General features: G+C 51.7%; 55 non-coding genes across 55 annotated transcripts; 11 read left to right on the top strand and 44 right to left on the bottom strand.

Moving 5' to 3' along the window:
• Positions 1-164: 164 nt before the first annotated feature.
• On the bottom strand, positions 165-237 carry Trnav-aac. Its single transcript has one exon. It is a non-coding gene; the product is annotated as a tRNA-Val (tRNA).
• Positions 238-394: 157 nt separating this feature from the next.
• On the bottom strand, positions 395-467 carry Trnav-cac. Its single transcript has one exon. It is a non-coding gene; the product is annotated as a tRNA-Val (tRNA).
• A 668-nt stretch (positions 468-1,135) lies between these two features.
• On the bottom strand, positions 1,136-1,208 carry Trnav-aac. Its single transcript has one exon. It is a non-coding gene; the product is annotated as a tRNA-Val (tRNA).
• A 157-nt stretch (positions 1,209-1,365) lies between these two features.
• On the bottom strand, positions 1,366-1,438 carry Trnav-cac. Its single transcript has one exon. It is a non-coding gene; the product is annotated as a tRNA-Val (tRNA).
• A 402-nt stretch (positions 1,439-1,840) lies between these two features.
• Positions 1,841-1,912, top strand: Trnap-agg. The gene has a single exon. It is a non-coding gene; the product is annotated as a tRNA-Pro (tRNA).
• A 190-nt stretch (positions 1,913-2,102) lies between these two features.
• Positions 2,103-2,175, bottom strand: Trnav-aac. The gene has a single exon. It is a non-coding gene; the product is annotated as a tRNA-Val (tRNA).
• A 157-nt stretch (positions 2,176-2,332) lies between these two features.
• Positions 2,333-2,405, bottom strand: Trnav-cac. The gene has a single exon. It is a non-coding gene; the product is annotated as a tRNA-Val (tRNA).
• A 668-nt stretch (positions 2,406-3,073) lies between these two features.
• On the bottom strand, positions 3,074-3,146 carry Trnav-aac. Its single transcript has one exon. It is a non-coding gene; the product is annotated as a tRNA-Val (tRNA).
• A 157-nt stretch (positions 3,147-3,303) lies between these two features.
• Trnav-cac lies at positions 3,304-3,376 on the bottom strand. The gene has a single exon. It is a non-coding gene; the product is annotated as a tRNA-Val (tRNA).
• Positions 3,377-3,778: 402 nt separating this feature from the next.
• Trnap-agg lies at positions 3,779-3,850 on the top strand. Its single transcript has one exon. It is a non-coding gene; the product is annotated as a tRNA-Pro (tRNA).
• Positions 3,851-4,040: 190 nt separating this feature from the next.
• Positions 4,041-4,113, bottom strand: Trnav-aac. Its single transcript has one exon. It is a non-coding gene; the product is annotated as a tRNA-Val (tRNA).
• A 157-nt stretch (positions 4,114-4,270) lies between these two features.
• On the bottom strand, positions 4,271-4,343 carry Trnav-cac. The gene has a single exon. It is a non-coding gene; the product is annotated as a tRNA-Val (tRNA).
• Positions 4,344-4,745: 402 nt separating this feature from the next.
• Positions 4,746-4,817, top strand: Trnap-agg. Its single transcript has one exon. It is a non-coding gene; the product is annotated as a tRNA-Pro (tRNA).
• A 190-nt stretch (positions 4,818-5,007) lies between these two features.
• On the bottom strand, positions 5,008-5,080 carry Trnav-aac. Its single transcript has one exon. It is a non-coding gene; the product is annotated as a tRNA-Val (tRNA).
• Positions 5,081-5,237: 157 nt separating this feature from the next.
• Positions 5,238-5,310, bottom strand: Trnav-cac. Its single transcript has one exon. It is a non-coding gene; the product is annotated as a tRNA-Val (tRNA).
• A 668-nt stretch (positions 5,311-5,978) lies between these two features.
• Positions 5,979-6,051, bottom strand: Trnav-aac. Its single transcript has one exon. It is a non-coding gene; the product is annotated as a tRNA-Val (tRNA).
• Positions 6,052-6,208: 157 nt separating this feature from the next.
• Trnav-cac lies at positions 6,209-6,281 on the bottom strand. Its single transcript has one exon. It is a non-coding gene; the product is annotated as a tRNA-Val (tRNA).
• Positions 6,282-6,949: 668 nt separating this feature from the next.
• On the bottom strand, positions 6,950-7,022 carry Trnav-aac. The gene has a single exon. It is a non-coding gene; the product is annotated as a tRNA-Val (tRNA).
• Positions 7,023-7,179: 157 nt separating this feature from the next.
• Trnav-cac lies at positions 7,180-7,252 on the bottom strand. Its single transcript has one exon. It is a non-coding gene; the product is annotated as a tRNA-Val (tRNA).
• A 402-nt stretch (positions 7,253-7,654) lies between these two features.
• Positions 7,655-7,726, top strand: Trnap-agg. Its single transcript has one exon. It is a non-coding gene; the product is annotated as a tRNA-Pro (tRNA).
• A 190-nt stretch (positions 7,727-7,916) lies between these two features.
• On the bottom strand, positions 7,917-7,989 carry Trnav-aac. Its single transcript has one exon. It is a non-coding gene; the product is annotated as a tRNA-Val (tRNA).
• Positions 7,990-8,146: 157 nt separating this feature from the next.
• Positions 8,147-8,219, bottom strand: Trnav-cac. Its single transcript has one exon. It is a non-coding gene; the product is annotated as a tRNA-Val (tRNA).
• A 668-nt stretch (positions 8,220-8,887) lies between these two features.
• On the bottom strand, positions 8,888-8,960 carry Trnav-aac. Its single transcript has one exon. It is a non-coding gene; the product is annotated as a tRNA-Val (tRNA).
• Positions 8,961-9,117: 157 nt separating this feature from the next.
• On the bottom strand, positions 9,118-9,190 carry Trnav-cac. Its single transcript has one exon. It is a non-coding gene; the product is annotated as a tRNA-Val (tRNA).
• A 402-nt stretch (positions 9,191-9,592) lies between these two features.
• On the top strand, positions 9,593-9,664 carry Trnap-agg. Its single transcript has one exon. It is a non-coding gene; the product is annotated as a tRNA-Pro (tRNA).
• A 190-nt stretch (positions 9,665-9,854) lies between these two features.
• Trnav-aac lies at positions 9,855-9,927 on the bottom strand. Its single transcript has one exon. It is a non-coding gene; the product is annotated as a tRNA-Val (tRNA).
• A 157-nt stretch (positions 9,928-10,084) lies between these two features.
• Positions 10,085-10,157, bottom strand: Trnav-cac. The gene has a single exon. It is a non-coding gene; the product is annotated as a tRNA-Val (tRNA).
• Positions 10,158-10,559: 402 nt separating this feature from the next.
• Trnap-agg lies at positions 10,560-10,631 on the top strand. The gene has a single exon. It is a non-coding gene; the product is annotated as a tRNA-Pro (tRNA).
• A 190-nt stretch (positions 10,632-10,821) lies between these two features.
• On the bottom strand, positions 10,822-10,894 carry Trnav-aac. Its single transcript has one exon. It is a non-coding gene; the product is annotated as a tRNA-Val (tRNA).
• Positions 10,895-11,051: 157 nt separating this feature from the next.
• Positions 11,052-11,124, bottom strand: Trnav-cac. Its single transcript has one exon. It is a non-coding gene; the product is annotated as a tRNA-Val (tRNA).
• A 664-nt stretch (positions 11,125-11,788) lies between these two features.
• On the bottom strand, positions 11,789-11,861 carry Trnav-aac. The gene has a single exon. It is a non-coding gene; the product is annotated as a tRNA-Val (tRNA).
• Positions 11,862-12,018: 157 nt separating this feature from the next.
• Positions 12,019-12,091, bottom strand: Trnav-cac. Its single transcript has one exon. It is a non-coding gene; the product is annotated as a tRNA-Val (tRNA).
• A 664-nt stretch (positions 12,092-12,755) lies between these two features.
• On the bottom strand, positions 12,756-12,828 carry Trnav-aac. Its single transcript has one exon. It is a non-coding gene; the product is annotated as a tRNA-Val (tRNA).
• Positions 12,829-12,985: 157 nt separating this feature from the next.
• Trnav-cac lies at positions 12,986-13,058 on the bottom strand. Its single transcript has one exon. It is a non-coding gene; the product is annotated as a tRNA-Val (tRNA).
• A 402-nt stretch (positions 13,059-13,460) lies between these two features.
• Trnap-agg lies at positions 13,461-13,532 on the top strand. Its single transcript has one exon. It is a non-coding gene; the product is annotated as a tRNA-Pro (tRNA).
• A 190-nt stretch (positions 13,533-13,722) lies between these two features.
• On the bottom strand, positions 13,723-13,795 carry Trnav-aac. Its single transcript has one exon. It is a non-coding gene; the product is annotated as a tRNA-Val (tRNA).
• A 157-nt stretch (positions 13,796-13,952) lies between these two features.
• Trnav-cac lies at positions 13,953-14,025 on the bottom strand. Its single transcript has one exon. It is a non-coding gene; the product is annotated as a tRNA-Val (tRNA).
• A 668-nt stretch (positions 14,026-14,693) lies between these two features.
• Positions 14,694-14,766, bottom strand: Trnav-aac. Its single transcript has one exon. It is a non-coding gene; the product is annotated as a tRNA-Val (tRNA).
• Positions 14,767-14,923: 157 nt separating this feature from the next.
• Positions 14,924-14,996, bottom strand: Trnav-cac. The gene has a single exon. It is a non-coding gene; the product is annotated as a tRNA-Val (tRNA).
• Positions 14,997-15,398: 402 nt separating this feature from the next.
• Positions 15,399-15,470, top strand: Trnap-agg. Its single transcript has one exon. It is a non-coding gene; the product is annotated as a tRNA-Pro (tRNA).
• Positions 15,471-15,660: 190 nt separating this feature from the next.
• On the bottom strand, positions 15,661-15,733 carry Trnav-aac. Its single transcript has one exon. It is a non-coding gene; the product is annotated as a tRNA-Val (tRNA).
• Positions 15,734-15,890: 157 nt separating this feature from the next.
• Trnav-cac lies at positions 15,891-15,963 on the bottom strand. Its single transcript has one exon. It is a non-coding gene; the product is annotated as a tRNA-Val (tRNA).
• A 402-nt stretch (positions 15,964-16,365) lies between these two features.
• Positions 16,366-16,437, top strand: Trnap-agg. Its single transcript has one exon. It is a non-coding gene; the product is annotated as a tRNA-Pro (tRNA).
• Positions 16,438-16,627: 190 nt separating this feature from the next.
• Positions 16,628-16,700, bottom strand: Trnav-aac. Its single transcript has one exon. It is a non-coding gene; the product is annotated as a tRNA-Val (tRNA).
• Positions 16,701-16,857: 157 nt separating this feature from the next.
• On the bottom strand, positions 16,858-16,930 carry Trnav-cac. Its single transcript has one exon. It is a non-coding gene; the product is annotated as a tRNA-Val (tRNA).
• A 664-nt stretch (positions 16,931-17,594) lies between these two features.
• Positions 17,595-17,667, bottom strand: Trnav-aac. Its single transcript has one exon. It is a non-coding gene; the product is annotated as a tRNA-Val (tRNA).
• Positions 17,668-17,824: 157 nt separating this feature from the next.
• Positions 17,825-17,897, bottom strand: Trnav-cac. Its single transcript has one exon. It is a non-coding gene; the product is annotated as a tRNA-Val (tRNA).
• Positions 17,898-18,561: 664 nt separating this feature from the next.
• On the bottom strand, positions 18,562-18,634 carry Trnav-aac. Its single transcript has one exon. It is a non-coding gene; the product is annotated as a tRNA-Val (tRNA).
• Positions 18,635-18,791: 157 nt separating this feature from the next.
• Trnav-cac lies at positions 18,792-18,864 on the bottom strand. The gene has a single exon. It is a non-coding gene; the product is annotated as a tRNA-Val (tRNA).
• Positions 18,865-19,266: 402 nt separating this feature from the next.
• On the top strand, positions 19,267-19,338 carry Trnap-agg. The gene has a single exon. It is a non-coding gene; the product is annotated as a tRNA-Pro (tRNA).
• A 190-nt stretch (positions 19,339-19,528) lies between these two features.
• On the bottom strand, positions 19,529-19,601 carry Trnav-aac. Its single transcript has one exon. It is a non-coding gene; the product is annotated as a tRNA-Val (tRNA).
• Positions 19,602-19,758: 157 nt separating this feature from the next.
• On the bottom strand, positions 19,759-19,831 carry Trnav-cac. The gene has a single exon. It is a non-coding gene; the product is annotated as a tRNA-Val (tRNA).
• Positions 19,832-20,499: 668 nt separating this feature from the next.
• On the bottom strand, positions 20,500-20,572 carry Trnav-aac. Its single transcript has one exon. It is a non-coding gene; the product is annotated as a tRNA-Val (tRNA).
• Positions 20,573-20,729: 157 nt separating this feature from the next.
• Positions 20,730-20,802, bottom strand: Trnav-cac. Its single transcript has one exon. It is a non-coding gene; the product is annotated as a tRNA-Val (tRNA).
• Positions 20,803-21,204: 402 nt separating this feature from the next.
• Positions 21,205-21,276, top strand: Trnap-agg. Its single transcript has one exon. It is a non-coding gene; the product is annotated as a tRNA-Pro (tRNA).
• Positions 21,277-24,643: the final 3,367 nt, after the last annotated feature.

The following is a 24,643-nucleotide window of genomic DNA, read 5'->3' as shown; positions in this document are numbered from 1 at the left end:
GTCAGTGGCTGAGTCAGCGCAAAAAGCTCGCCGTCAATATCAAATGAATTTCTTATTCGATGTAATTGACACTCGGGTCCGACGCGTGAAGGCGATTACGAAGGTTTCGGGTACAGATGGCAGCAGATGCATGTTAGTACGTCTTGCTTAAAGTGATGAAAAAGTGTTTCCGCCCGGGATCGAACCGGCGACCTTCTGCGTGTTAGGCAGACGTGATAACCGCTACACCACGGAAACTGTTTGTGTGCACCTTACTTCACAGACAACTTGTAGTGATGTTGCCATCGTAACTAAAAATTCAATAAATGTGGTACTTGCAAAACGAAGGGACATGCGGCAGATCCACACACGAAGTGGCTCATTGGAGGACAATACGACATAGGCAGGAAAATACTGTTCCCGCCCGGGATCGAACCGGGGACCTTCTGCGTGTGAAGCAGACGTGATAACCGCTACACTACGGAAACGACGGACCCGACGAGTCCATCCTTGTTCACTCAAACTTGCCTCAGCCTTTCTCTCGTCAGCGAATGCACACACGACAGTTCTTTTGTCAGCCTGGAACCCATCACAGCCGAGGGCTCAAGAAGTCTTCGGGGTGCTCGAGAGGGTGTCTGCCGTAGCACCCCTAACGAGATAGCGGCGTTTCGCGCAGTCGTTATTGCAAGTCATATCAGCAAAAGCAATCACTTTCTTAGCAGCAGGCAGTGCGAGCCCAGCGGCAGCTCTACATGAAGGTACCAATAGCCCAGGAAGGCCACCGACCGCGGGAATTCGCGCCGCCCCCATCCCGCCAGCGTACACGAGACTTCCAGGGCACCCTGGACGACATCGAGGGACTGGAATAATTGGCAATCGCCGTGTCACAGGGCTCTTTGGGCTAGGGGTATGATTCCTGCTTAGGGTGCAGGAGGTCCCGTGTTCAAATCCCGGACGAGCCCGAGCGTTTTGTGCAAACTGATCGCACGTCAGTGGCTGAGTCAGCGCAAAAAGCTCGCCGTCAATATCAAATGAATTTCTTATTCGATGTGAGCAATTGACACTCTGGTCCGACGCGTGAAGGCGATTACGAAGGTTTCGGGTACAGATGGTAGCAGATGCACTTTAGTAAGTCTCGATTAAAGTGATGAAAATGTGTTTCCGCCCGGGATCGAACCGGGGACCTTCTGCGTGTTAGGCAGACGTGATAACCGCTACACCACGGAAACTGTTTGTGTGCACCTTACTTCACAGACAACTTGTAGTGATGTTGCCATCGTAACTAAAAATTCAATAAATGTGGTACTTGCAAAACGAAGGGACATGCGGCAGATCCACACACGAAGTGGCTCATTGGAGGACAATACGACATAGGCAGGAAAATACTGTTCCCGCCCGGGATCGAACCGGGGACCTTCTGCGTGTGAAGCAGACGTGATAACCGCTACACTACGGAAACGACGGACCCGACGAGTCCATCCTTGTTCACTCAAACTTGCCTCAGCCTTTCTCTCGTCAGCGAATGCACACACGACAGTTCTTTTGTCAGCCTGGAACCCATCACAGCCGAGGGCTCAAGAAGTCTTCGGGGTGCTCGAGAGGGTGTCTGCCGTAGCACCCCTAACGAGATAGCGGCGTTTCGCGCAGTCGTTATTGCAAGTCATATCAGCAAAAGCAATCACTTTCTTAGCAGCAGGCAGTGCGAGCCCAGCGGCAGCTCTACATGAAGGTACCAATAGCCCAGGAAGGCCGCCGACCGCGGGAATTCGCGCCGCCCCCATCCCGCCAGCGTACACGAGACTTCCAGGGCACCCTGGACGACATCGAGGGACTGGAGTAATTGGCAATCGCCGTGTCACAGGGCTCGTTGGTCTAGGGGTATGATTCCTGCTTAGGGTGCAGGAGGTCCCGGGTTCAAATCCCGGACGAGCCCGAGCGTTTTGTGCAAACTGATCGCACGTCAGTGGCTGAGTCAGCGCAAAAAGCTCGCCGTCAATATCAAATGAATTTCTTATTCGATGTAATTGACACTCGGGTCCGACGCGTGAAGGCGATTACGAAGGTTTCGGGTACAGATGGCAGCAGATGCATGTTAGTACGTCTTGCTTAAAGTGATGAAAAAGTGTTTCCGCCCGGGATCGAACCGGCGACCTTCTGCGTGTTAGGCAGACGTGATAACCGCTACACCACGGAAACTGTTTGTGTGCACCTTACTTCACAGACAACTTGTAGTGATGTTGCCATCGTAACTAAAAATTCAATAAATGTGGTACTTGCAAAACGAAGGGACATGCGGCAGATCCACACACGAAGTGGCTCATTGGAGGACAATACGACATAGGCAGGAAAATACTGTTCCCGCCCGGGATCGAACCGGGGACCTTCTGCGTGTGAAGCAGACGTGATAACCGCTACACTACGGAAACGACGGACCCGACGAGTCCATCCTTGTTCACTCAAACTTGCCTCAGCCTTTCTCTCGTCAGCGAATGCACACACGACAGTTCTTTTGTCAGCCTGGAACCCATCACAGCCGAGGGCTCAAGAAGTCTTCGGGGTGCTCGAGAGGGTGTCTGCCGTAGCACCCCTAACGAGATAGCGGCGTTTCGCGCAGTCGTTATTGCAAGTCATATCAGCAAAAGCAATCACTTTCTTAGCAGCAGGCAGTGCGAGCCCAGCGGCAGCTCTACATGAAGGTACCAATAGCCCAGGAAGGCCACCGACCGCGGGAATTCGCGCCGCCCCCATCCCGCCAGCGTACACGAGACTTCCAGGGCACCCTGGACGACATCGAGGGACTGGAATAATTGGCAATCGCCGTGTCACAGGGCTCTTTGGGCTAGGGGTATGATTCCTGCTTTGGGTGCAGGAGGTCCCGTGTTCAAATCCCGGACGAGCCCGAGCGTTTTGTGCAAACTGATCGCACGTCAGTGGCTGAGTCAGCGCAATAAGCTCGCCGTCAATATCAAATGAATTTCTTATTCGATGTGAGCAATTGACACTCTGGTCCGACGCGTGAAGGCGATTACGAAGGTTTCGGGTACAGATGGTAGCAGATGCACTTTAGTAAGTCTCGATTAAAGTGATGAAAAAGTGTTTCCGCCCGGGATCGAACCGGGGACCTTCTGCGTGTTAGGCAGACGTGATAACCGCTACACCACGGAAACTGTTTGTGTGCACCTTACTTCACAGACAACTTGTAGTGATGTTGCCATCGTAACTAAAAATTCAATAAATGTGGTACTTGCAAAACGAAGGGACATGCGGCAGATCCACACACGAAGTGGCTCATTGGAGGACAATACGACATAGGCAGGAAAATACTGTTCCCGCCCGGGATCGAACCGGGGACCTTCTGCGTGTGAAGCAGACGTGATAACCGCTACACTACGGAAACGACGGACCCGACGAGTCCATCCTTGTTCACTCAAACTTGCCTCAGCCTTTCTCTCGTCAGCGAATGCACACACGACAGTTCTTTTGTCAGCCTGGAACCCATCACAGCCGAGGGCTCAAGAAGTCTTCGGGGTGCTCGAGAGGGTGTCTGCCGTAGCACCCCTAACGAGATAGCGGCGTTTCGCGCAGTCGTTATTGCAAGTCATATCAGCAAAAGCAATCACTTTCTTAGCAGCAGGCAGTGCGAGCCCAGCGGCAGCTCTACATGAAGGTACCAATAGCCCAGGAAGGCCGCCGACCGCGGGAATTCGCGCCGCCCCCATCCCGCCAGCGTACACGAGACTTCCAGGGCACCCTGGACGACATCGAGGGACTGGAGTAATTGGCAATCGCCGTGTTACAGGGCTCGTTGGTCTAGGGGTATGATTCCTGCTTAGGGTGCAGGAGGTCCCGGGTTCAAATCCCGGACGAGCCCGAGCGTTTTGTGCAAACTGATCGCACGTCAGTGGCTGAGTCAGCGCAAAAAGCTCGCCGTCAATATCAAATGAATTTCTTATTCGATGTAATTGACACTCGGGTCCGACGCGTGAAGGCGATTACGAAGGTTTCGGGTACAGATGGCAGCAGATGCATGTTAGTACGTCTTGCTTAAAGTGATGAAAAAGTGTTTCCGCCCGGGATCGAACCGGCGACCTTCTGCGTGTTAGGCAGACGTGATAACCGCTACACCACGGAAACTGTTTGTGTGCACCTTACTTCACAGACAACTTGTAGTGATGTTGCCATCGTAACTAAAAATTCAATAAATGTGGTACTTGCAAAACGAAGGGACATGCGGCAGATCCACACACGAAGTGGCTCATTGGAGGACAATACGACATAGGCAGGAAAATACTGTTCCCGCCCGGGATCGAACCGGGGACCTTCTGCGTGTGAAGCAGACGTGATAACCGCTACACTACGGAAACGACGGACCCGACGAGTCCATCCTTGTTCACTCAAACTTGCCTCAGCCTTTCTCTCGTCAGCGAATGCACACACGACAGTTCTTTTGTCAGCCTGGAACCCATCACAGCCGAGGGCTCAAGAAGTCTTCGGGGTGCTCGAGAGGGTGTCTGCCGTAGCACCCCTAACGAGATAGCGGCGTTTCGCGCAGTCGTTATTGCAAGTCATATCAGCAAAAGCAATCACTTTCTTAGCAGCAGGCAGTGCGAGCCCAGCGGCAGCTCTACATGAAGGTACCAATAGCCCAGGAAGGCCGCCGACCGCGGGAATTCGCGCCGCCCCCATCCCGCCAGCGTACACGAGACTTCCAGGGCACCCTGGACGACATCGAGGGACTGGAGTAATTGGCAATCGCCGTGTCACAGGGCTCGTTGGTCTAGGGGTATGATTCCTGCTTAGGGTGCAGGAGGTCCCGGGTTCAAATCCCGGACGAGCCCGAGCGTTTTGTGCAAACTGATCGCACGTCAGTGGCTGAGTCAGCGCAAAAAGCTCGCCGTCAATATCAAATGAATTTCTTATTCGATGTAATTGACACTCGGGTCCGACGCGTGAAGGCGATTACGAAGGTTTCGGGTACAGATGGCAGCAGATGCATGTTAGTACGTCTTGCTTAAAGTGATGAAAAAGTGTTTCCGCCCGGGATCGAACCGGCGACCTTCTGCGTGTTAGGCAGACGTGATAACCGCTACACCACGGAAACTGTTTGTGTGCACCTTACTTCACAGACAACTTGTAGTGATGTTGCCATCGTAACTAAAAATTCAATAAATGTGGTACTTGCAAAACGAAGGGACATGCGGCAGATCCACACACGAAGTGGCTCATTGGAGGACAATACGACATAGGCAGGAAAATACTGTTCCCGCCCGGGATCGAACCGGGGACCTTCTGCGTGTGAAGCAGACGTGATAACCGCTACACTACGGAAACGACGGACCCGACGAGTCCATCCTTGTTCACTCAAACTTGCCTCAGCCTTTCTCTCGTCAGCGAATGCACACACGACAGTTCTTTTGTCAGCCTGGAACCCATCACAGCCGAGGGCTCAAGAAGTCTTCGGGGTGCTCGAGAGGGTGTCTGCCGTAGCACCCCTAACGAGATAGCGGCGTTTCGCGCAGTCGTTATTGCAAGTCATATCAGCAAAAGCAATCACTTTCTTAGCAGCAGGCAGTGCGAGCCCAGCGGCAGCTCTACATGAAGGTACCAATAGCCCAGGAAGGCCACCGACCGCGGGAATTCGCGCCGCCCCCATCCCGCCAGCGTACACGAGACTTCCAGGGCACCCTGGACGACATCGAGGGACTGGAATAATTGGCAATCGCCGTGTCACAGGGCTCTTTGGGCTAGGGGTATGATTCCTGCTTTGGGTGCAGGAGGTCCCGTGTTCAAATCCCGGACGAGCCCGAGCGTTTTGTGCAAACTGATCGCACGTCAGTGGCTGAGTCAGCGCAAAAAGCTCGCCGTCAATATCAAATGAATTTCTTATTCGATGTGAGCAATTGACACTCTGGTCCGACGCGTGAAGGCGATTACGAAGGTTTCGGGTACAGATGGTAGCAGATGCACTTTAGTAAGTCTCGATTAAAGTGATGAAAAAGTGTTTCCGCCCGGGATCGAACCGGGGACCTTCTGCGTGTTAGGCAGACGTGATAACCGCTACACCACGGAAACTGTTTGTGTGCACCTTACTTCACAGACAACTTGTAGTGATGTTGCCATCGTAACTAAAAATTCAATAAATGTGGTACTTGCAAAACGAAGGGACATGCGGCAGATCCACACACGAAGTGGCTCATTGGAGGACAATACGACATAGGCAGGAAAATACTGTTCCCGCCCGGGATCGAACCGGGGACCTTCTGCGTGTGAAGCAGACGTGATAACCGCTACACTACGGAAACGACGGACCCGACGAGTCCATCCTTGTTCACTCAAACTTGCCTCAGCCTTTCTCTCGTCAGCGAATGCACACACGACAGTTCTTTTGTCAGCCTGGAACCCATCACAGCCGAGGGCTCAAGAAGTCTTCGGGGTGCTCGAGAGGGTGTCTGCCGTAGCACCCCTAACGAGATAGCGGCGTTTCGCGCAGTCGTTATTGCAAGTCATATCAGCAAAAGCAATCACTTTCTTAGCAGCAGGCAGTGCGAGCCCAGCGGCAGCTCTACATGAAGGTACCAATAGCCCAGGAAGGCCACCGACCGCGGGAATTCGCGCCGCCCCCATCCCGCCAGCGTACACGAGACTTCCAGGGCACCCTGGACGACATCGAGGGACTGGAATAATTGGCAATCGCCGTGTCACAGGGCTCTTTGGGCTAGGGGTATGATTCCTGCTTAGGGTGCAGGAGGTCCCGTGTTCAAATCCCGGACGAGCCCGAGCGTTTTGTGCAAACTGATCGCACGTCAGTGGCTGAGTCAGCGCAAAAAGCTCGCCGTCAATATCAAATGAATTTCTTATTCGATGTGAGCAATTGACACTCTGGTCCGACGCGTGAAGGCGATTACGAAGGTTTCGGGTACAGATGGTAGCAGATGCACTTTAGTAAGTCTCGATTAAAGTGATGAAAATGTGTTTCCGCCCGGGATCGAACCGGGGACCTTCTGCGTGTTAGGCAGACGTGATAACCGCTACACCACGGAAACTGTTTGTGTGCACCTTACTTCACAGACAACTTGTAGTGATGTTGCCATCGTAACTAAAAATTCAATAAATGTGGTACTTGCAAAACGAAGGGACATGCGGCAGATCCACACACGAAGTGGCTCATTGGAGGACAATACGACATAGGCAGGAAAATACTGTTCCCGCCCGGGATCGAACCGGGGACCTTCTGCGTGTGAAGCAGACGTGATAACCGCTACACTACGGAAACGACGGACCCGACGAGTCCATCCTTGTTCACTCAAACTTGCCTCAGCCTTTCTCTCGTCAGCGAATGCACACACGACAGTTCTTTTGTCAGCCTGGAACCCATCACAGCCGAGGGCTCAAGAAGTCTTCGGGGTGCTCGAGAGGGTGTCTGCCGTAGCACCCCTAACGAGATAGCGGCGTTTCGCGCAGTCGTTATTGCAAGTCATATCAGCAAAAGCAATCACTTTCTTAGCAGCAGGCAGTGCGAGCCCAGCGGCAGCTCTACATGAAGGTACCAATAGCCCAGGAAGGCCGCCGACCGCGGGAATTCGCGCCGCCCCCATCCCGCCAGCGTACACGAGACTTCCAGGGCACCCTGGACGACATCGAGGGACTGGAGTAATTGGCAATCGCCGTGTCACAGGGCTCGTTGGTCTAGGGGTATGATTCCTGCTTAGGGTGCAGGAGGTCCCGGGTTCAAATCCCGGACGAGCCCGAGCGTTTTGTGCAAACTGATCGCACGTCAGTGGCTGAGTCAGCGCAAAAAGCTCGCCGTCAATATCAAATGAATTTCTTATTCGATGTAATTGACACTCGGGTCCGACGCGTGAAGGCGATTACGAAGGTTTCGGGTACAGATGGCAGCAGATGCATGTTAGTACGTCTTGCTTAAAGTGATGAAAAAGTGTTTCCGCCCGGGATCGAACCGGCGACCTTCTGCGTGTTAGGCAGACGTGATAACCGCTACACCACGGAAACTGTTTGTGTGCACCTTACTTCACAGACAACTTGTAGTGATGTTGCCATCGTAACTAAAAATTCAATAAATGTGGTACTTGCAAAACGAAGGGACATGCGGCAGATCCACACACGAAGTGGCTCATTGGAGGACAATACGACATAGGCAGGAAAATACTGTTCCCGCCCGGGATCGAACCGGGGACCTTCTGCGTGTGAAGCAGACGTGATAACCGCTACACTACGGAAACGACGGACCCGACGAGTCCATCCTTGTTCACTCAAACTTGCCTCAGCCTTTCTCTCGTCAGCGAATGCACACACGACAGTTCTTTTGTCAGCCTGGAACCCATCACAGCCGAGGGCTCAAGAAGTCTTCGGGGTGCTCGAGAGGGTGTCTGCCGTAGCACCCCTAACGAGATAGCGGCGTTTCGCGCAGTCGTTATTGCAAGTCATATCAGCAAAAGCAATCACTTTCTTAGCAGCAGGCAGTGCGAGCCCAGCGGCAGCTCTACATGAAGGTACCAATAGCCCAGGAAGGCCACCGACCGCGGGAATTCGCGCCGCCCCCATCCCGCCAGCGTACACGAGACTTCCAGGGCACCCTGGACGACATCGAGGGACTGGAATAATTGGCAATCGCCGTGTCACAGGGCTCTTTGGGCTAGGGGTATGATTCCTGCTTAGGGTGCAGGAGGTCCCGTGTTCAAATCCCGGACGAGCCCGAGCGTTTTGTGCAAACTGATCGCACGTCAGTGGCTGAGTCAGCGCAAAAAGCTCGCCGTCAATATCAAATGAATTTCTTATTCGATGTGAGCAATTGACACTCTGGTCCGACGCGTGAAGGCGATTACGAAGGTTTCGGGTACAGATGGTAGCAGATGCACTTTAGTAAGTCTCGATTAAAGTGATGAAAATGTGTTTCCGCCCGGGATCGAACCGGGGACCTTCTGCGTGTTAGGCAGACGTGATAACCGCTACACCACGGAAACTGTTTGTGTGCACCTTACTTCACAGACAACTTGTAGTGATGTTGCCATCGTAACTAAAAATTCAATAAATGTGGTACTTGCAAAACGAAGGGACATGCGGCAGATCCACACACGAAGTGGCTCATTGGAGGACAATACGACATAGGCAGGAAAATACTGTTCCCGCCCGGGATCGAACCGGGGACCTTCTGCGTGTGAAGCAGACGTGATAACCGCTACACTACGGAAACGACGGACCCGACGAGTCCATCCTTGTTCACTCAAACTTGCCTCAGCCTTTCTCTCGTCAGCGAATGCACACACGACAGTTCTTTTGTCAGCCTGGAACCCATCACAGCCGAGGGCTCAAGAAGTCTTCGGGGTGCTCGAGAGGGTGTCTGCCGTAGCACCCCTAACGAGATAGCGGCGTTTCGCGCAGTCGTTATTGCAAGTCATATCAGCAAAAGCAATCACTTTCTTAGCAGCAGGCAGTGCGAGCCCAGCGGCAGCTCTACATGAAGGTACCAATAGCCCAGGAAGGCCGCCGACCGCGGGAATTCGCGCCGCCCCCATCCCGCCAGCGTACACGAGACTTCCAGGGCACCCTGGACGACATCGAGGGACTGGAGTAATTGGCAATCGCCGTGTCACAGGGCTCGTTGGTCTAGGGGTATGATTCCTGCTTAGGGTGCAGGAGGTCCCGGGTTCAAATCCCGGACGAGCCCGAGCGTTTTGTGCAAACTGATCGCACGTCAGTGGCTGAGTCAGCGCAAAAAGCTCGCCGTCAATATCAAATGAATTTCTTATTCGATGTAATTGACACTCGGGTCCGACGCGTGAAGGCGATTACGAAGGTTTCGGGTACAGATGGCAGCAGATGCATGTTAGTACGTCTTGCTTAAAGTGATGAAAAAGTGTTTCCGCCCGGGATCGAACCGGCGACCTTCTGCGTGTTAGGCAGACGTGATAACCGCTACACCACGGAAACTGTTTGTGTGCACCTTACTTCACAGACAACTTGTAGTGATGTTGCCATCGTAACTAAAAATTCAATAAATGTGGTACTTGCAAAACGAAGGGACATGCGGCAGATCCACACACGAAGTGGCTCATTGGAGGACAATACGACATAGGCAGGAAAATACTGTTCCCGCCCGGGATCGAACCGGGGACCTTCTGCGTGTGAAGCAGACGTGATAACCGCTACACTACGGAAACGACGGACCCGACGAGTCCATCCTTGTTCACTCAAACTTGCCTCAGCCTTTCTCTCGTCAGCGAATGCACACACGACAGTTCTTTTGTCAGCCTGGAACCCATCACAGCCGAGGGCTCAAGAAGTCTTCGGGGTGCTCGAGAGGGTGTCTGCCGTAGCACCCCTAACGAGATAGCGGCGTTTCGCGCAGTCGTTATTGCAAGTCATATCAGCAAAAGCAATCACTTTCTTAGCAGCAGGCAGTGCGAGCCCAGCGGCAGCTCTACATGAAGGTACCAATAGCCCAGGAAGGCCGCCGACCGCGGGAATTCGCGCCGCCCCCATCCCGCCAGCGTACACGAGACTTCCAGGGCACCCTGGACGACATCGAGGGACTGGAGTAATTGGCAATCGCCGTGTCACAGGGCTCGTTGGTCTAGGGGTATGATTCCTGCTTAGGGTGCAGGAGGTCCCGGGTTCAAATCCCGGACGAGCCCGAGCGTTTTGTGCAAACTGATCGCACGTCAGTGGCTGAGTCAGCGCAAAAAGCTCGCCGTCAATATCAAATGAATTTCTTATTCGATGTAATTGACACTCGGGTCCGACGCGTGAAGGCGATTACGAAGGTTTCGGGTACAGATGGCAGCAGATGCATGTTAGTACGTCTTGCTTAAAGTGATGAAAAAGTGTTTCCGCCCGGGATCGAACCGGCGACCTTCTGCGTGTTAGGCAGACGTGATAACCGCTACACCACGGAAACTGTTTGTGTGCACCTTACTTCACAGACAACTTGTAGTGATGTTGCCATCGTAACTAAAAATTCAATAAATGTGGTACTTGCAAAACGAAGGGACATGCGGCAGATCCACACACGAAGTGGCTCATTGGAGGACAATACGACATAGGCAGGAAAATACTGTTCCCGCCCGGGATCGAACCGGGGACCTTCTGCGTGTGAAGCAGACGTGATAACCGCTACACTACGGAAACGACGGACCCGACGAGTCCATCCTTGTTCACTCAAACTTGCCTCAGCCTTTCTCTCGTCAGCGAATGCACACACGACAGTTCTTTTGTCAGCCTGGAACCCATCACAGCCGAGGGCTCAAGAAGTCTTCGGGGTGCTCGAGAGGGTGTCTGCCGTAGCACCCCTAACGAGATAGCGGCGTTTCGCGCAGTCGTTATTGCAAGTCATATCAGCAAAAGCAATCACTTTCTTAGCAGCAGGCAGTGCGAGCCCAGCGGCAGCTCTACATGAAGGTACCAATAGCCCAGGAAGGCCACCGACCGCGGGAATTCGCGCCGCCCCCATCCCGCCAGCGTACACGAGACTTCCAGGGCACCCTGGACGACATCGAGGGACTGGAATAATTGGCAATCGCCGTGTCACAGGGCTCTTTGGGCTAGGGGTATGATTCCTGCTTTGGGTGCAGGAGGTCCCGTGTTCAAATCCCGGACGAGCCCGAGCGTTTTGTGCAAACTGATCGCACGTCAGTGGCTGAGTCAGCGCAAAAAGCTCGCCGTCAATATCAAATGAATTTCTTATTCGATGTAATTGACACTCGGGTCCGACGCGTGAAGGCGATTACGAAGGTTTCGGGTACAGATGGCAGCAGATGCATGTTAGTACGTCTTGCTTAAAGTGATGAAAAAGTGTTTCCGCCCGGGATCGAACCGGCGACCTTCTGCGTGTTAGGCAGACGTGATAACCGCTACACCACGGAAACTGTTTGTGTGCACCTTACTTCACAGACAACTTGTAGTGATGTTGCCATCGTAACTAAAAATTCAATAAATGTGGTACTTGCAAAACGAAGGGACATGCGGCAGATCCACACACGAAGTGGCTCATTGGAGGACAATACGACATAGGCAGGAAAATACTGTTCCCGCCCGGGATCGAACCGGGGACCTTCTGCGTGTGAAGCAGACGTGATAACCGCTACACTACGGAAACGACGGACCCGACGAGTCCATCCTTGTTCACTCAAACTTGCCTCAGCCTTTCTCTCGTCAGCGAATGCACACACGACAGTTCTTTTGTCAGCCTGGAACCCATCACAGCCGAGGGCTCAAGAAGTCTTCGGGGTGCTCGAGAGGGTGTCTGCCGTAGCACCCCTAACGAGATAGCGGCGTTTCGCGCAGTCGTTATTGCAAGTCATATCAGCAAAAGCAATCACTTTCTTAGCAGCAGGCAGTGCGAGCCCAGCGGCAGCTCTACATGAAGGTACCAATAGCCCAGGAAGGCCACCGACCGCGGGAATTCGCGCCGCCCCCATCCCGCCAGCGTACACGAGACTTCCAGGGCACCCTGGACGACATCGAGGGACTGGAATAATTGGCAATCGCCGTGTCACAGGGCTCTTTGGGCTAGGGGTATGATTCCTGCTTTGGGTGCAGGAGGTCCCGTGTTCAAATCCCGGACGAGCCCGAGCGTTTTGTGCAAACTGATCGCACGTCAGTGGCTGAGTCAGCGCAAAAAGCTCGCCGTCAATATCAAATGAATTTCTTATTCGATGTAATTGACACTCGGGTCCGACGCGTGAAGGCGATTACGAAGGTTTCGGGTACAGATGGCAGCAGATGCATGTTAGTACGTCTTGCTTAAAGTGATGAAAAAGTGTTTCCGCCCGGGATCGAACCGGCGACCTTCTGCGTGTTAGGCAGACGTGATAACCGCTACACCACGGAAACTGTTTGTGTGCACCTTACTTCACAGACAACTTGTAGTGATGTTGCCATCGTAACTAAAAATTCAATAAATGTGGTACTTGCAAAACGAAGGGACATGCGGCAGATCCACACACGAAGTGGCTCATTGGAGGACAATACGACATAGGCAGGAAAATACTGTTCCCGCCCGGGATCGAACCGGGGACCTTCTGCGTGTGAAGCAGACGTGATAACCGCTACACTACGGAAACGACGGACCCGACGAGTCCATCCTTGTTCACTCAAACTTGCCTCAGCCTTTCTCTCGTCAGCGAATGCACACACGACAGTTCTTTTGTCAGCCTGGAACCCATCACAGCCGAGGGCTCAAGAAGTCTTCGGGGTGCTCGAGAGGGTGTCTGCCGTAGCACCCCTAACGAGATAGCGGCGTTTCGCGCAGTCGTTATTGCAAGTCATATCAGCAAAAGCAATCACTTTCTTAGCAGCAGGCAGTGCGAGCCCAGCGGCAGCTCTACATGAAGGTACCAATAGCCCAGGAAGGCCGCCGACCGCGGGAATTCGCGCCGCCCCCATCCCGCCAGCGTACACGAGACTTCCAGGGCACCCTGGACGACATCGAGGGACTGGAGTAATTGGCAATCGCCGTGTCACAGGGCTCGTTGGTCTAGGGGTATGATTCCTGCTTAGGGTGCAGGAGGTCCCGGGTTCAAATCCCGGACGAGCCCGAGCGTTTTGTGCAAACTGATCGCACGTCAGTGGCTGAGTCAGCGCAAAAAGCTCGCCGTCAATATCAAATCAATTTCTTATTCGATGTAATTGACACTCGGGTCCGACGCGTGAAGGCGATTACGAAGGTTTCGGGTACAGATGGCAGCAGATGCATGTTAGTACGTCTTGCTTAAAGTGATGAAAAAGTGTTTCCGCCCGGGATCGAACCGGCGACCTTCTGCGTGTTAGGCAGACGTGATAACCGCTACACCACGGAAACTGTTTGTGTGCACCTTACTTCACAGACAACTTGTAGTGATGTTGCCATCGTAACTAAAAATTCAATAAATGTGGTACTTGCAAAACGAAGGGACATGCGGCAGATCCACACACGAAGTGGCTCATTGGAGGACAATACGACATAGGCAGGAAAATACTGTTCCCGCCCGGGATCGAACCGGGGACCTTCTGCGTGTGAAGCAGACGTGATAACCGCTACACTACGGAAACGACGGACCCGACGAGTCCATCCTTGTTCACTCAAACTTGCCTCAGCCTTTCTCTCGTCAGCGAATGCACACACGACAGTTCTTTTGTCAGCCTGGAACCCATCACAGCCGAGGGCTCAAGAAGTCTTCGGGGTGCTCGAGAGGGTGTCTGCCGTAGCACCCCTAACGAGATAGCGGCGTTTCGCGCAGTCGTTATTGCAAGTCATATCAGCAAAAGCAATCACTTTCTTAGCAGCAGGCAGTGCGAGCCCAGCGGCAGCTCTACATGAAGGTACCAATAGCCCAGGAAGGCCGCCGACCGCGGGAATTCGCGCCGCCCCCATCCCGCCAGCGTACACGAGACTTCCAGGGCACCCTGGACGACATCGAGGGACTGGAATAATTGGCAATCGCCGTGTCACAGGGCTCTTTGGGCTAGGGGTATGATTCCTGCTTAGGGTGCAGGAGGTCCCGTGTTCAAATCCCGGACGAGCCCGAGCGTTTTGTGCAAACTGATCGCACGTCAGTGGCTGAGTCAGCGCAAAAAGCTCGCCGTCAATATCAAATGAATTTCTTATTCGATGTGAGCAATTGACACTCTGGTCCGACGCGTGAAGGCGATTACGAAGGTTTCGGGTACAGATGGTAGCAGATGCACTTTAGTAAGTCTCGATTAAAGTGATGAAAATGTGTTTCCGCCCGGGATCGAACCGGGGACCTTCTGCGTGTTAGGCAGACGTGATAACCGCTACACCACGGAAACTGTTTGTGTGCACCTTACTTCACAGACAACTTGTAGTGATGTTGCCATCGTAACTAAAAATTCAATAAATGTGGTACTTGCAAAACGAAGGGACATGCGGCAGATCCACACACGAAGTGGCTCATTGGAGGACAATACGACATAGGCAGGAAAATACTGTTCCCGCCCGGGATCGAACCGGGGACCTTCTGCGTGTGAAGCAGACGTGATAACCGCTACACTACGGAAACGACGGACCCGACGAGTCCATCCTTGTTCACTCAAACTTGCCTCAGCCTTTCTCTCGTCAGCGAATGCACACACGACAGTTCTTTTGTCAGCCTGGAACCCATCACAGCCGAGGGCTCAAGAAGTCTTCGGGGTGCTCGAGAGGGTGTCTGCCGTAGCACCCCTAACGAGATAGCGGCGTTTCGCGCAGTCGTTATTGCAAGTCATATCAGCAAAAGCAATCACTTTCTTAGCAGCAGGCAGTGCGAGCCCAGCGGCAGCTCTACATGAAGGTACCAATAGCCCAGGAAGGCCGCCGACCGCGGGAATTCGCGCCGCCCCCATCCCGCCAGCGTACACGAGACTTCCAGGGCACCCTGGACGACATCGAGGGACTGGAGTAATTGGCAATCGCCGTGTCACAGGGCTCGTTGGTCTAGGGGTATGATTCCTGCTTAGGGTGCAGGAGGTCCCGGGTTCAAATCCCGGACGAGCCCGAGCGTTTTGTGCAAACTGATCGCACGTCAGTGGCTGAGTCAGCGCAAAAAGCTCGCCGTCAATATCAAATGAATTTCTTATTCGATGTAATTGACACTCGGGTCCGACGCGTGAAGGCGATTACGAAGGTTTCGGGTACAGATGGCAGCAGATGCATGTTAGTACGTCTTGCTTAAAGTGATGAAAAAGTGTTTCCGCCCGGGATCGAACCGGCGACCTTCTGCGTGTTAGGCAGACGTGATAACCGCTACACCACGGAAACTGTTTGTGTGCACCTTACTTCACAGACAACTTGTAGTGATGTTGCCATCGTAACTAAAAATTCAATAAATGTGGTACTTGCAAAACGAAGGGACATGCGGCAGATCCACACACGAAGTGGCTCATTGGAGGACAATACGACATAGGCAGGAAAATACTGTTCCCGCCCGGGATCGAACCGGGGACCTTCTGCGTGTGAAGCAGACGTGATAACCGCTACACTACGGAAACGACGGACCCGACGAGTCCATCCTTGTTCACTCAAACTTGCCTCAGCCTTTCTCTCGTCAGCGAATGCACACACGACAGTTCTTTTGTCAGCCTGGAACCCATCACAGCCGAGGGCTCAAGAAGTCTTCGGGGTGCTCGAGAGGGTGTCTGCCGTAGCACCCCTAACGAGATAGCGGCGTTTCGCGCAGTCGTTATTGCAAGTCATATCAGCAAAAGCAATCACTTTCTTAGCAGCAGGCAGTGCGAGCCCAGCGGCAGCTCTACATGAAGGTACCAATAGCCCAGGAAGGCCGCCGACCGCGGGAATTCGCGCCGCCCCCATCCCGCCAGCGTACACGAGACTTCCAGGGCACCCTGGACGACATCGAGGGACTGGAGTAATTGGCAATCGCCGTGTCACAGGGCTCGTTGGTCTAGGGGTATGATTCCTGCTTAGGGTGCAGGAGGTCCCGGGTTCAAATCCCGGACGAGCCCGAGCGTTTTGTGCAAACTGATCGCACGTCAGTGGCTGAGTCAGCGCAAAAAGCTCGCCGTCAATATCAAATGAATTTCTTATTCGATGTAATTGACACTCGGGTCCGACGCGTGAAGGCGATTACGAAGGTTTCGGGTACAGATGGCAGCAGATGCATGTTAGTACGTCTTGCTTAAAGTGATGAAAAAGTGTTTCCGCCCGGGATCGAACCGGCGACCTTCTGCGTGTTAGGCAGACGTGATAACCGCTACACCACGGAAACTGTTTGTGTGCACCTTACTTCACAGACAACTTGTAGTGATGTTGCCATCGTAACTAAAAATTCAATAAATGTGGTACTTGCAAAACGAAGGGACATGCGGCAGATCCACACACGAAGTGGCTCATTGGAGGACAATACGACATAGGCAGGAAAATACTGTTCCCGCCCGGGATCGAACCGGGGACCTTCTGCGTGTGAAGCAGACGTGATAACCGCTACACTACGGAAACGACGGACCCGACGAGTCCATCCTTGTTCACTCAAACTTGCCTCAGCCTTTCTCTCGTCAGCGAATGCACACACGACAGTTCTTTTGTCAGCCTGGAACCCATCACAGCCGAGGGCTCAAGAAGTCTTCGGGGTGCTCGAGAGGGTGTCTGCCGTAGCACCCCTAACGAGATAGCGGCGTTTCGCGCAGTCGTTATTGCAAGTCATATCAGCAAAAGCAATCACTTTCTTAGCAGCAGGCAGTGCGAGCCCAGCGGCAGCTCTACATGAAGGTACCAATAGCCCAGGAAGGCCACCGACCGCGGGAATTCGCGCCGCCCCCATCCCGCCAGCGTACACGAGACTTCCAGGGCACCCTGGACGACATCGAGGGACTGGAATAATTGGCAATCGCCGTGTCACAGGGCTCTTTGGGCTAGGGGTATGATTCCTGCTTTGGGTGCAGGAGGTCCCGTGTTCAAATCCCGGACGAGCCCGAGCGTTTTGTGCAAACTGATCGCACGTCAGTGGCTGAGTCAGCGCAAAAAGCTCGCCGTCAATATCAAATGAATTTCTTATTCGATGTAATTGACACTCGGGTCCGACGCGTGAAGGCGATTACGAAGGTTTCGGGTACAGATGGCAGCAGATGCATGTTAGTACGTCTTGCTTAAAGTGATGAAAAAGTGTTTCCGCCCGGGATCGAACCGGCGACCTTCTGCGTGTTAGGCAGACGTGATAACCGCTACACCACGGAAACTGTTTGTGTGCACCTTACTTCACAGACAACTTGTAGTGATGTTGCCATCGTAACTAAAAATTCAATAAATGTGGTACTTGCAAAACGAAGGGACATGCGGCAGATCCACACACGAAGTGGCTCATTGGAGGACAATACGACATAGGCAGGAAAATACTGTTCCCGCCCGGGATCGAACCGGGGACCTTCTGCGTGTGAAGCAGACGTGATAACCGCTACACTACGGAAACGACGGACCCGACGAGTCCATCCTTGTTCACTCAAACTTGCCTCAGCCTTTCTCTCGTCAGCGAATGCACACACGACAGTTCTTTTGTCAGCCTGGAACCCATCACAGCCGAGGGCTCAAGAAGTCTTCGGGGTGCTCGAGAGGGTGTCTGCCGTAGCACCCCTAACGAGATAGCGGCGTTTCGCGCAGTCGTTATTGCAAGTCATATCAGCAAAAGCAATCACTTTCTTAGCAGCAGGCAGTGCGAGCCCAGCGGCAGCTCTACATGAAGGTACCAATAGCCCAGGAAGGCCACCGACCGCGGGAATTCGCGCCGCCCCCATCCCGCCAGCGTACACGAGACTTCCAGGGCACCCTGGACGACATCGAGGGACTGGAATAATTGGCAATCGCCGTGTCACAGGGCTCTTTGGGCTAGGGGTATGATTCCTGCTTTGGGTGCAGGAGGTCCCGTGTTCAAATCCCGGACGAGCCCGAGCGTTTTGTGCAAACTGATCGCACGTCAGTGGCTGAGTCAGCGCAAAAAGCTCGCCGTCAATATCAAATGAATTTCTTATTCGATGTAATTGACACTCGGGTCCGACGCGTGAAGGCGATTACGAAGGTTTCGGGTACAGATGGCAGCAGATGCATGTTAGTACGTCTTGCTTAAAGTGATGAAAAAGTGTTTCCGCCCGGGATCGAACCGGCGACCTTCTGCGTGTTAGGCAGACGTGATAACCGCTACACCACGGAAACTGTTTGTGTGCACCTTACTTCACAGACAACTTGTAGTGATGTTGCCATCGTAACTAAAAATTCAATAAATGTGGTACTTGCAAAACGAAGGGACATGCGGCAGATCCACACACGAAGTGGCTCATTGGAGGACAATACGACATAGGCAGGAAAATACTGTTCCCGCCCGGGATCGAACCGGGGACCTTCTGCGTGTGAAGCAGACGTGATAACCGCTACACTACGGAAACGACGGACCCGACGAGTCCATCCTTGTTCACTCAAACTTGCCTCAGCCTTTCTCTCGTCAGCGAATGCACACACGACAGTTCTTTTGTCAGCCTGGAACCCATCACAGCCGAGGGCTCAAGAAGTCTTCGGGGTGCTCGAGAGGGTGTCTGCCGTAGCACCCCTAACGAGATAGCGGCGTTTCGCGCAGTCGTTATTGCAAGTCATATCAGCAAAAGCAATCACTTTCTTAGCAGCAGGCAGTGCGAGCCCAGCGGCAGCTCTACATGAAGGTACCAATAGCCCAGGAAGGCCGCCGACCGCGGGAATTCGCGCCGCCCCCATCCCGCCAGCGTACACGAGACTTCCAGGGCACCCTGGACGACATCGAGGGACTGGAGTAATTGGCAATCGCCGTGTCACAGGGCTCGTTGGTCTAGGGGTATGATTCCTGCTTAGGGTGCAGGAGGTCCCGGGTTCAAATCCCGGACGAGCCCGAGCGTTTTGTGCAAACTGATCGCACGTCAGTGGCTGAGTCAGCGCAAAAAGCTCGCCGTCAATATCAAATCAATTTCTTATTCGATGTAATTGACACTCGGGTCCGACGCGTGAAGGCGATTACGAAGGTTTCGGGTACAGATGGCAGCAGATGCATGTTAGTACGTCTTGCTTAAAGTGATGAAAAAGTGTTTCCGCCCGGGATCGAACCGGCGACCTTCTGCGTGTTAGGCAGACGTGATAACCGCTACACCACGGAAACTGTTTGTGTGCACCTTACTTCACAGACAACTTGTAGTGATGTTGCCATCGTAACTAAAAATTCAATAAATGTGGTACTTGCAAAACGAAGGGACATGCGGCAGATCCACACACGAAGTGGCTCATTGGAGGACAATACGACATAGGCAGGAAAATACTGTTCCCGCCCGGGATCGAACCGGGGACCTTCTGCGTGTGAAGCAGACGTGATAACCGCTACACTACGGAAACGACGGACCCGACGAGTCCATCCTTGTTCACTCAAACTTGCCTCAGCCTTTCTCTCGTCAGCGAATGCACACACGACAGTTCTTTTGTCAGCCTGGAACCCATCACAGCCGAGGGCTCAAGAAGTCTTCGGGGTGCTCGAGAGGGTGTCTGCCGTAGCACCCCTAACGAGATAGCGGCGTTTCGCGCAGTCGTTATTGCAAGTCATATCAGCAAAAGCAATCACTTTCTTAGCAGCAGGCAGTGCGAGCCCAGCGGCAGCTCTACATGAAGGTACCAATAGCCCAGGAAGGCCACCGACCGCGGGAATTCGCGCCGCCCCCATCCCGCCAGCGTACACGAGACTTCCAGGGCACCCTGGACGACATCGAGGGACTGGAATAATTGGCAATCGCCGTGTCACAGGGCTCTTTGGGCTAGGGGTATGATTCCTGCTTTGGGTGCAGGAGGTCCCGTGTTCAAATCCCGGACGAGCCCGAGCGTTTTGTGCAAACTGATCGCACGTCAGTGGCTGAGTCAGCGCAAAAAGCTCGCCGTCAATATCAAATGAATTTCTTATTCGATGTGAGCAATTGACACTCTGGTCCGACGCGTGAAGGCGATTACGAAGGTTTCGGGTACAGATGGTAGCAGATGCACTTTAGTAAGTCTCGATTAAAGTGATGAAAAAGTGTTTCCGCCCGGGATCGAACCGGGGACCTTCTGCGTGTTAGGCAGACGTGATAACCGCTACACCACGGAAACTGTTTGTGTGCACCTTACTTCACAGACAACTTGTAGTGATGTTGCCATCGTAACTAAAAATTCAATAAATGTGGTACTTGCAAAACGAAGGGACATGCGGCAGATCCACACACGAAGTGGCTCATTGGAGGACAATACGACATAGGCAGGAAAATACTGTTCCCGCCCGGGATCGAACCGGGGACCTTCTGCGTGTGAAGCAGACGTGATAACCGCTACACTACGGAAACGACGGACCCGACGAGTCCATCCTTGTTCACTTAAACTTGCCTCAGCCTTTCTCTCGTCAGCGAATGCACACACGACAGTTCTTTTGTCAGCCTGGAACCCATCACAGCCGAGGGCTCAAGAAGTCTTCGGGGTGCTCGAGAGGGTGTCTGCCGTAGCACCCCTAACGAGATAGCGGCGTTTCGCGCAGTCGTTATTGCAAGTCATATCAGCAAAAGCAATCACTTTCTTAGCAGCAGGCAGTGCGAGCGCAGCGGCAGCTCTACATGAAGGTACCAATAGCCCAGGAAGGCCGCCGACCGCGGGAATTCGCGCCGCCCCCATCCCGCCAGCGTACACGAGACTTCCAGGGCACCCTGGACGACATCGAGGGACTGGAATAATTGGCAATCGCCGTGTCACAGGGCTCGTTGGTCTAGGGGTATGATTCCTGCTTAGGGTGCAGGAGGTCCCGGGTTCAAATCCCGGACGAGCCCGAGCGTTTTGTGCAAACTGATCGCACGTCAGTGGCTGAGTCAGCGCAAAAAGCTCGCCGTCAATATCAAATGAATTTCTTATTCGATGTGAGCAATTGACACTCTGGTCCGACGCGTGAAGGCGATTACGAAGGTTTCGGGTACAGATGGTAGCAGATGCACTTTAGTAAGTCTCGATTAAAGTGATGAAAAAGTGTTTCCGCCCGGGATCGAACCGGGGACCTTCTGCGTGTTTTTTTTTTTTTTTTTTTTTTTTTCGCCTTAACCACTTTTTTTCATTTTTAACCCGGGACCTCCTGCACCCTAAGCATGAATGATACCCTTTTTTTTTTTTTTTTTTTTTTTTTTTTTTTTTTTTACTAGAGTCCACCGCTCTACCAACTTTTTTTTTTTTTTTCTTCTTTTTTATTCCGTTTTTTGCCAGAGACCGCTTGGTTTGTTTTTGCGTCTTTTTGGAAGCCATCAGTAGGCCCATGACGGGGACAAAGAGGGCAGGGGTCAGAGAATTCGAGGCCTGGCCACGATGCCCCCGCCATTACTCCCACCGAATGGCTCCTTCAGTACATTTTACATGTTATAGAAAAGCGGTTGTAGTCGTGTGTGGTCTTTGCCTGCTCTCTTTATTATGGTGCGGAGCACTGTTTGTACGACGTCTGGATGGAGATCTCATTGGAAGGCTGTCATTCGAGTGATCATTCAACAATCATTCGAGTAGGAAACATGTTATTTTACCTCAATAAACCTCCAGCATTTATGAGACACATATTGGGGGGACCGACATAACAGAAATGGATAAAAGAAGAGGCATTTCCTTCAGCTTGAACGTAGATCTCATACTTCATTCCTTCAGTACCCCGAAAATAGTAACTTTATTGTTAGACTGTGCTTTTTAACCAACACCTATTCTTTCGAATAAAATGATCAACATGTTTCCATACATTTTCCTGTGGTCTGCATAGTGCTTAACTTTACTGTACTCCATTTTCATAAAAAGCTTGAATTCCGTTTCATCGTCACCACCTATTTTATTGAGAATGTAGTGGACGAACTGTCCCATTAACCAGTGTATTGCATTATTTTTGGTTTTGGGGTAATACTTAATTTCAGGTCTGAGAAGCATCATAGGAGTAATAGAATTGGGTGACGTTCGTTGCAGTAGTGCAAGACTTTTCCTGAGCCAAATCCAGTTGTTGAAATTTCCACCACACGTGAATCTATGAATCACGGTGTCAACCAGTTTACATGTCCGACATAAGGGGGTTTCAGCTTTCCCAATTTTATAAAGCCGTTCGTTGGTGCTGACAATATCATTGACGGCTTTGTACCATGCCGTTACCACATGTGAATTGAGTCCGTTAAAACTAATATTCTCCCAAATTGCATCCCAGTTGTAATTCATATATTTCGTGGCAATTTTATTTTTGCCTTCGTATTGTTGTCTTTCTCTCATGATATCTCGGGCTGCAATGTGCAGTGAAGTTCTGAGTTTCTCGTTAACATAGCTCAATTCTGTGTACAAGATTCTAACGTATCGCAGTCGGGGATTAATCTTTTGTACGTCTGCCGGTGGCTGAAGGCTTTCTGGTTGGACACATTGAAACAATTGTGTAGTAATACTGCCTGGGTTGGCGTGAAATATGCTTAAAGACCGTTTTATGAAAAGCGCAGAAGCTTTATTACGTATGTCCACCAGACCGAGGCCTCCATTTCTAGGATGTAAGGTCGCAGTTTTTAGGTTAACCCTGTAGATTTCCCCCTTCCATAAGAAATTTGCCACTCTCGACATTATTTTCTGAGCTATCAACTTCGGCAAGGGAAAAACTTGTGCCATATAGAATGCCTTTGAGAGAATGCATAAGTTAATGAACTTGACCCTCTGAACCTGGTTCATAAGTCGTTGTGTGTTCTCAATGAGGCCGCCTTGAATCTTTGTGGAAACCTCTTTCCAGTTGAGGGCTGTCATCCTCATGGGACATGCCGTCAGGATTGTCCCCAGGGTTTTGTGGGTGGTAACTGACTTCGCCCAATCGATGTGTATCCGGTCAAAACCCCGCATTCCCAAGATTGTACTTTTATTGTCGTTCTTTGTCGCACCCGATGCGCGGCAGTAAGTTTGAAGAATGGCCCCTAGTCGAATTACATCATCTTGCCCTCTTATGACGACACCAACATCGTCAGCATAGGCTCGCACTACAGTTTTCCTACCAGTTATAGTTATGCCCTTTAACCTTTCATGAACACTTCGAAAAAAGGGCTCTAACGACACAACAAACAAAAACATAGATAAGGGACTTCCCTGTGGAATGCCGCGGTTTATTGGAATTTGCCGCGACAGCTGACAGTTGACGGCTAATTTAGCGTGCAGACCAGTAGCAATGTTTTTTAAAACATTAACAGTTTTGTGGACGAATCCCATTTTTGTCAGTACCTCAAACAGGAAACGGTGATTCACCGAGAGTAGAGCACATTTGATATTGGAAACTGATGCTAAGGCGATGATGTCTCTATATTCAGAAATTGTATTAAAAATACTTCTATTTGCTGCACATGACTGATGTTGACTAATTAATTTGTCGGTCAGAGGGGAAAGTCTCTTTTTTAAAATACTGCATACTATTTTGTAGTCAGAGTTTAAAAGTGAAATAGGGCGGTAATTGTTTAAACTTTTCGTTCCTCTGTTTTTCGGTATAAGTACAATTTTGCTAGCTTTAAAATCTTCAGGTACCGTCTGCTCGTTAAAAATCTCATTGACAATGCATGTAAAAGTGTCACCAATTAAAAACCAGAATTTTAAGTAAAATTCTACAGGCAGTCCGTCGGGTCCAGCAGATTTATTTAACGGGGACTTGGTTATTATCTCACGAACCTCTTCCTTACTGACTTCAGAAAGGATTTCGTCGTTTTCAGAACTCGTCAATTGTGGGGATAAAACACTGAGAACCTCTTGCAGAGACCCCTCGTGAGGTGGGCTGGAAGAATATAACCCGTGGTAGTATTGGTATACTGCATTGAGAATCTCCTTCTGAGACGTGAGTGTAGTCCCATTGGATGTTTTAATTTCACTAATGACAGTTCGTCGCCTATTCTTTGCATGCCGAAGCAGATGATATAAGGATGTTGTTTCATCATCTACCACCGACTTCGCCTTTGACTTCAGTTTTAAGCCTTCCATCTGCTGTCTTTTAAAGGCGAGTAATTTCGCTTTAGTGTGTTTGATGTCGTGTAATCTAATGGGTGACACGTTTGCCTGTGCATAGAGGTCCCGCAACAATCTGTAATAGAATTCCATACTGTTTTTGAACTCCTGCGCTCTTTCTCTGCTGTATCTGATACACACTTTTCTCAGTCTCGGTTTTGCAACCTTAAT

Source organism: Schistocerca piceifrons, chromosome 2, assembly GCF_021461385.2.
Source record: "Schistocerca piceifrons isolate TAMUIC-IGC-003096 chromosome 2, iqSchPice1.1, whole genome shotgun sequence".
Classification (NCBI taxonomy): Eukaryota; Metazoa; Arthropoda; class Insecta; order Orthoptera; family Acrididae; genus Schistocerca; species Schistocerca piceifrons.
This window is presented reverse-complemented; position numbering and strand designations above follow the sequence as displayed.